The following is a 7,084-nucleotide window of genomic DNA, read 5'->3' as shown; positions in this document are numbered from 1 at the left end:
CACATCTGTCCCCACTGTGCCTGGCACCTCCACCATCTCCATCCTCTGACTCCACATCTGTGCCCAGTGTGCCTGGCACCTCCACCATCTCCATCCTCTGACCCCACATGTGTCCCCAGTGTGCCCGGCACCTCCACCATCTCCATCCTTTGCTCTTGCTCAATAGCTTTGGAAATTGCTGGTTGCCTGGCTTTCTCAATGCTTTCCGAGTCCCTTACATCAAGCAAGCAGTCAGTGAAGTGTAACTGAGGTGATATTTTCTAATCTGAATGCTTGTCCCATATAGTCAGAAAGCACTAAAACTTCTAGAGCAGCATAGCAGTCAGGGAATTAGTATTGGTTAAAACTAATGGTGTAGTAATTAAACCAGAGGTTTGATGATTTGACCAATCTCAGCATTGCTTTTGTGCAGTAATTGTGGATGGCATAGGAACGCCCCCTAGGGGGTGCCCTAAAGAGTATGTTTGCAGCCTTCAGAATTGAATGATGCTGAGCGCCATCTTGTAGCTAAAGGTGGTACTGTAGGGGACAGTTCCAGATTGAATATGCTTATTTCAGCTTTTTTTCTGCAGGAAGCACATGAAAAAAAGAGTAAGTGGTCTTCACACTATTAGGTTTGATCTAACATATTCATTTATTTTCTGGTGCAGTCCTTCAGACTTGCAGACTGTTAAAGAGTTAAATCACTCCTCACTAAACAGTGACTTACTCGCTGTCCACCATGTTGCAGATCAATTCATTGAAGAGAAGAGGAACCCTATGCAATATTAACAAGAGGTTAAAGAAGTTTGAGATGCAAGCAACATCTGAATCCTGATTGACAAAAATACTTTAGCTAAGTTCAATGGGGCAGCAAAGGGGTTAAATATATCTCTGTAATTTGGTAGCAGGGTGGTTACATCCCGTTCCCCGTGCAATGGCAGCAAAGACGCTAAATCCTGCACTATTTGCAATAGCAGCAAGGAGTTAAATCCCGTTCTGTAGAAAGGCAGCAGAGGGGTTAAATTCTTCTCTCTGTACTATGGCAGAAAAGGGGGTTAGGAAGACTTTCATGCATTTTCACATTGTAAGATTAAGTTGTTTGAGGGTACACTGGTAGCTGATTCAATTTGCTATTTTAACGGACTGCTAGAAGGAAAATAAAATAATTGCATTTGAAACCATGGTCACATAAGGGTTTTAGCTTACACGAACCCCTTACAGCAGCACATAGGGTCAACATATTGGTATATTGCAGGTCATGGCAACAAAGGGGTTAAATTACACATTCTACACAAAATAAAGGGGTTAAATTACAAAAAGCCTCCATGGGAGACATGTTGTATGTGGTGAAAAAGAAGGAGTTAAAACCTAAACTAGTACAACAAACCAGATGGGTTCTACACACTGGCAATGAAAGGTTAAAACCATCCCTAACATGGATCTCATCTGCAAAGCTATGTACACATGATAGATGATTGGCTGCCCAGGATAAACGTTGATTAAAATCTCATGTATACAGAGGTCCCCTAACATCATTTATCAATCTGCTCTCACAGATTGATAAATGACTGAGCAGGGATGACTGCTGCACATTCCTATGGAGGGGAGCACAGCAGCACTATTTACTTATTCTCTCCCTCCCCTCTCTGTAGAGCAGAAAGTCGCTGTGTGTTCAGAGCTCGTTCATTCATCTGTCACAGGGAACGATCACGAAAGATCAGAAAGACAACATAAGGGTTAAATCCTGAATGGTAGCGGAGAATGCCAAGTGAGCAAAAACGGGTTAAAATGTAGGATTTTTAAAAAAAACAAATGAAGTGAAAAAAAAAGTGTTCAGAAATAAGAAAGAGGTTAAATTATATATTTTGTAGGAATTGTAAATCCTTTCAGTCCCAAATCAGAAAATTCTTAAGGGCAACAAAGGAATCAAAGTATAGACAAAGTCTGATGTGTGCTATGTGAGGGCAACAAGGGGTCAACTTCTAGACAGCAGCAAGAAAGGGGTTAAATGGATGATATCACTAGCCAGAGGGTTAAATCTAAGTGCCATGGCAAAGAGAAGTGACATTCCTGCATAAAAGGTTAAACTCTACAGAACCCTGAATATTTGTAACAAAAAGCGAAACATCTAAGCATCGGTAACCAAAGGGTTAAATCCTTAACGAAAGCAGCAGCTATATGCCTGGTGGCAGCAAAGCCTGGAGAGCAGACACCAAGGGGTTAAACACTGTACATCAGCAATGAGAGACTTAAATCATCAATAAAAAAGGTAAATGCGACATTACAATCAGGTGAGGGGGGGGTATTTACTGAAGGAATAACATGATTTGCTTGCAGGTGATTGGATGCTCAAACTGAACACAGCTTTGCCTTGTTCACTAAGCTAAGTGAACACAATCCATACTTTTACTTATTCAACCACAAGGAAAGGGGCAGGGGTAAATCCTGTATAAGACTTTTGAAATGGTGAAATCTGAATTCTGGACATAAAAACTTTAAATGTATCCTATAATAGCCACAACAAAAAGAGATTTAAATCCACTCCGTGTTTACAAAACTAGATATTACCTTGTAAAAGTAGTATTGACATCATCAGCATGCTGTGCATAGCATGTGCATGCAGAGAGCAGAGCTGTAGAAGGAAGAGAGGGGGGCGGAGACAAGACCAGACACCCTGCGCAGGGAGAGGCAGCAGCAGTGACCGGTCTTTAATTCGAGAAGAAATATACCAAGCAGCCCAGGATTCCAGTAAGAACACGTGTGCCTCTTGTATGTAGACAATAGCTGCCTAACCCAGAGTGCACAGGTACAAGGGACACCTTTATGAATCTGATACATTTACAGAGGACATACAATTTAAACCCTGCCCAGTAGAAATAAAGGTTTAAACCCAAAACCAGATCAGGACGATTTCCACCATCCTGACATTTCTAGGGAGATCTGCAATCACTGCCAGAAACAAAATATTATGATTTTGTAGGGAGAGATAGAATGACCTGCTGGGCATAACAGCAACACGGGGGTTAAATCCTGCACTGGGACTGGGCAGGGAATACTGGGAGCACTGGAACTGGGCAGGGTATACTGGGAGCACTGGGACTGGGCAGGGTATACTGGGAGCACTGGGACTGGGCAGTGTATACTGGGAGCACTGGGACTGGGCAGTGTATACTGGGAGCACTGGGACTGGGCAGTGTATACTGGGGGCACTGGGACTGGGCAGTGTATACTGGGGGCACTGGGACTGGGCAATGTATACTGCACACTGGGACTGGGCAAAGTGTATTGGGAACAAAGGGGATTGGGCAGCATATTCTGGGGGTACTGGGACTGGGCAGTGTATACAAGAAGTATTCAGACTAGGCAGTGTATATCGCCCTTGTTGCCATTATATGAGTGTTCTGCTGATTTACTTACCATCCAGTTGTTCTTAAGGTCTGCGCATGCTTCTTATATTCCGCCCATGTGTAGACTAGCTATTAGATTATTTGTCTCGTCATGTAGGAAAAATCATCAGAACACTGAAGAGTCTCAGTGATTGCATTTGGCTATAAATAACAAAAATGCAAAGCTGGTGGTAAAAGTATGGGGAATTTCTTACATTGACAAGAATAGCAACATGAATAAAACAAGTGCAACACATTTTAATGACTTCATAAAGCAAGGATGCCTTTTCCTATACCAAGACAACACATGTAAACATATGTAAATCTGCACATAGATTGTATCACAAGTGCCCAACAATGCATGCAAACACAAGGCAGTGAATGCTGAAATCTATTTGCAGACATAAGTGTGATCCAATGCAAACATAAAGATGGGGTGTGTTGCTTCATATGGCCACTAGGTGGAGCCAGCTGGCAGATCACATGGAGCAGTAGGTACTAATTCAGTATTGGTGCCTATAGGTGCCATTATCACATGTACAGGGGTAGGACTTGTCCTCCTGGCACCAGGGCCAGAGAATGCAATTTTACAGAAAACGGTCAGACCGTGGGCACGCTGTAGACCCTTTATACATACATGCTTCCACATTTGGGCTCCCTACCACCATCTTGTAAATGTATCCTGCCCTATTTATTATTTCCGATAATAAGTGCTAGAACAATATAGAATACTGTCTTCAGGGCCCCTGAGGGCCACAGGTTGGGCACCAGAGAGTCTGTTTCCTCTCCAGCTTGTAATCTCAGCAAGTTCTACACTTTCCAAAGTTTCTCTAATATCTCCATCTGCAGGAATTAAAGAAAGGATCAAATACAAAACACAAAAAATGTGCAGCGCTGCATAATATGTTGGCGCTATATAAACACTATTTATTAATAATAATATTATTAACATAAAATCAGTCGGCAACCCAGAAAGCATTGTGGCTGCATTCAAACAGAACATTTTGTATGATCTCTTACACAGATTGTCCAGGTCTTCCACCTGTAGCATGATCAATCATCCATGAGAATTGTAGTGGGCGGAGCTGAGAACCTGGGAACACCTAATTCCAAGGCTGGGTGCTTTGCTAGTCTTGAGCTGTCACGGATTGTTCGCCCTCTCGTGGCAAATACTAGTACTGCATTCTATTTATTTACAAAGCAAAGGCACTGGAATTGATTATTATTATTATTATTATTATTATTATTAATAATCATAATAATAAACAGGATTTATAGCGCCAACATATTACGCAGTGCTGTATATTAAATAGGGGTTGATCTATACTAAAGAAGGATGAAAAGCTCTATCAGGAGGTATGGCTAGTAGCATAGTCACTGCTGACTGGGGTAGCAGCAGGGGTGACAACAGTCAGAGTGGCGGATGGACCCCTGCTCTGGCCCTCCATTGCTGTGGAATGGAAGTTTGAGATTGTCAGGTAGTGGGAGCTCTATGCAGACTCACAGCACCGCCTCCAGGTGTGCATAGCACCGCTTTTTACCATGGCTGCGGTTTATTTGCTAATATTGTTTTGCAATAATTTTTTTTTATAGAACAGAAAAAAATACAAAAGTTTTTAAAAAGCAACTTTATTGTGAATATAGATTCTATTATTTTCTATATTTGTTCTTTACAAAGCAATGCAAACTTTTGAATGTTAAAAAAAAATATAAATATATAACAAATATATAAAATAAAAAAACAAACAAAAGGAACTCAAACAAAAAAAAATAACATAATGAAAAATAATAGCTAAGTGGAGAATGGGAAGAAGGAGTTAATTGGATATTAATTCAGATTAATTTAGGGTTATTTGGAATATATTTGATTAAAAATATTAGCTTGTGTGGGTTTCTTAAAGGTGAGGAACAAAATGCTGATACAAAGTTTCAGTAAATGATCACTGTGATTGGCTGTAGAGGTATTTGGACTACCACTGAGAACACATTCCTATATTCACCAATCAGGAGTTGGGCCCTTCAGAGGAGAATGCACAGGGCCCATTGCAGACGATGGGCTACGTTACCATTGCTCTTGAGGAGTTTCATACAGATTGAAGGACATTTACCCCTCTTTTTTGTAGCCTATTTTGATAAATAAAGCAATGTGTTTTCTTCCTTATTCTTGTCCTTATTCTCCTTGCAGTACACATGAAACCTGCCAAGCAAAGCCCACACCGCCAGACTGGCGGCCACCCATTGTGGCAGATTTATAATTGCTGAACTTCTCCCAAAAGCCGGCCCATTCTTGATGAGGGCTCCTGACACCCCGTAGACCAGGCTGTTGTATGATGACTTCTCCATTGCATGAGATGTATCAACCAAAGTTCGGTACCATTGCTACTGATCTAGAATGGAGATATTGTGCTTAAGAGTCGGCATAAAGTGGAATGTGTGGGTTCTTTACCTCTCTGCCCTGATAGAACCCCCCCCCCCCCCCCCCCCCAGCTGCTCTCTTTGCTCTTCCAATGACCTACTAATGACTTCCTCACTCAAAACATCATCACACACACGGCTTCAAGACTTCTCTAGAGCTGCCCCATTTCTCTGGAATGGTCTTCCTTGTCCTATTGCTACTACTTTCTGCTCCTTTAAAAAAGCCCTCAAGACCCAACGGTTCAATCTCACCTACCCGTCTTCTGTCTCCTAAACCCTCACTACTTCCCACCATTCCATATTCCCCTCCTATTGTGTGATACTTCCCCCTCCTCCTAGATTGTAAGCTCTTCTGGGCAGGGTCCTCTCCTTTTGCTGTGTCTGTATCTGTTTATTATTTGCAGATACTGTTTATTACCAATATTAATAGCACTAATTTCTCTACTGACCTGCAGCTTCCTGTCCTCATTGCCTATTATGAAGACACTGCAGAATGTCCATCTTGGGTTTGTTGGTAAAAGTGTCTATTTATTATAACATCCCTTTTAATATGTATTATCTATAGCAATTTTGTCAAGTTGGATAGAGTCGGGAAGGGTTAGAACTGATGATCCTTGTTGGTTCCCCACCAGAGAGGTTCTCTTTCTAGTTAGAAGAAAGCTGGAGGTGGCTTGCAACAAAATTCATCTGATTTTTGAAGACCACCACAAGAAACCATTATAGGTGGAATGTCTTCATCCTTAGTCTATACTCACCTTATCTATTGTGGGTTGAGTATCCACAAAAGACATTTGTGATAACCTTTCTTGTCTCAACACCCTGAGCAAAAAATGGTGGAGAGCATTAAGAATTAAGAAGGGCTAATAATGACGATGTGTATTCAGCATCTGGAAGAGAAGTCAAATAACCGGGTTACCAAGATGGTAGCTGGAAGTGAGCTGTGGTTTGCAAAACTCATCTGATTTTTGAAGACATCATTATGATTGGAATGTCTTCTTCTCATGTCTATGGTCACATTATATATTTAAGCATAAAAACTCACCTGATTATTGAAGATCATCATAAGACGTCATTATGGTTGGAATGTCTTCTTCTCATGTCTATGGTCACATTATATATTTAAGCATAAAAACTCATCTGATTAATGAAGATCATCATAAGACGTCATTATGGTTGGAATGTCTTCTTCTCATGTCTATGGTCACATTATATATTTAGGCATAAAATCTCATATGATTATTGAGGACCATCATAGGAAGACATTATGGTTGGCATGTCTTCTGCTCATGGTATATATTTTT

The sequence above is a fragment of the Pyxicephalus adspersus genome, chromosome 3 (assembly GCF_032062135.1).
Source record: "Pyxicephalus adspersus chromosome 3, UCB_Pads_2.0, whole genome shotgun sequence".
In the NCBI taxonomy this organism is placed as follows: Eukaryota; Metazoa; Chordata; class Amphibia; order Anura; family Pyxicephalidae; genus Pyxicephalus; species Pyxicephalus adspersus.
This window is presented reverse-complemented; position numbering follows the sequence as displayed.